Source organism: Penaeus monodon, chromosome 23 (genome assembly GCF_015228065.2).
Source record: "Penaeus monodon isolate SGIC_2016 chromosome 23, NSTDA_Pmon_1, whole genome shotgun sequence".
NCBI classification, from domain to species: Eukaryota; Metazoa; Arthropoda; class Malacostraca; order Decapoda; family Penaeidae; genus Penaeus; species Penaeus monodon.
Window position 1 is genome coordinate 19537884 of NC_051408.1, and position 700 is coordinate 19538583.

General features: G+C 33.7%; 1 protein-coding gene across 1 annotated transcript in view; it reads left to right on the forward strand.

Annotated features, from left to right (window-relative positions):
• LOC119588168 overlaps positions 1-700 on the forward strand; it is a 71572-nt gene that overhangs the window by 61267 nt on the left and 9605 nt on the right. The gene's annotated exons all lie outside the window — the stretch shown is intronic.

A 700-nucleotide genomic window follows, 5' to 3' on the forward strand; every position in this document is an offset into this window, starting at 1 on the left:
GCAGATCAAAAGTTTCAAGCTCAAATCTACCGCGGGCCAAATCCCATTTCGGCGACCGTCCTGAGGGCCAGCGAGGGCACATACCTAGCTGCCCAGAATTACCTTATTAAAACTGTGTAATGTTCCGTCCCCGTCCGTAACGTTTATTTGACTTATTAGATTCTTAATGGTGACACTAATGATAACAAACTATACATGGGCTGCTACAGTTGGTTGCATAGTTTTGTTTTAGTTTTTAAACCTAAGAGATCTACTTTTTCATAACATCATATACATATTTATCAAAAGCTAGTTTGCATCTTGCATGTTTTACTCTATCTTCCACTAACTGCGCTGCAAGTGTTGTTGTTTTCTACGTATTCTTTTTATTATTGTTATTATTATATTATATGTATTTATTTGTGTATTTTTGTATTTATTTGTTGAATGTTATGTATTAACATACTCTATTATGTTATGCAACTTGAATCCTTTAGTTTAATTTTCAGCGCACTTAAAGCAACTTTTTCAAATGTTTCAATATTCGGCTACAGATGAGAGATTCTATATCGGAGAATGGTATCTAAGTGTTTATTAGTAATATTGGTTTTGTATTATAAAAGAAAGGTAATATGTGAATTTTATGTCTCTTAATATTGTATTTCCTTCATGGCGATCATAATTTCTTGTCACCCCGCGGGCCAGGACTTTGATAAACCCT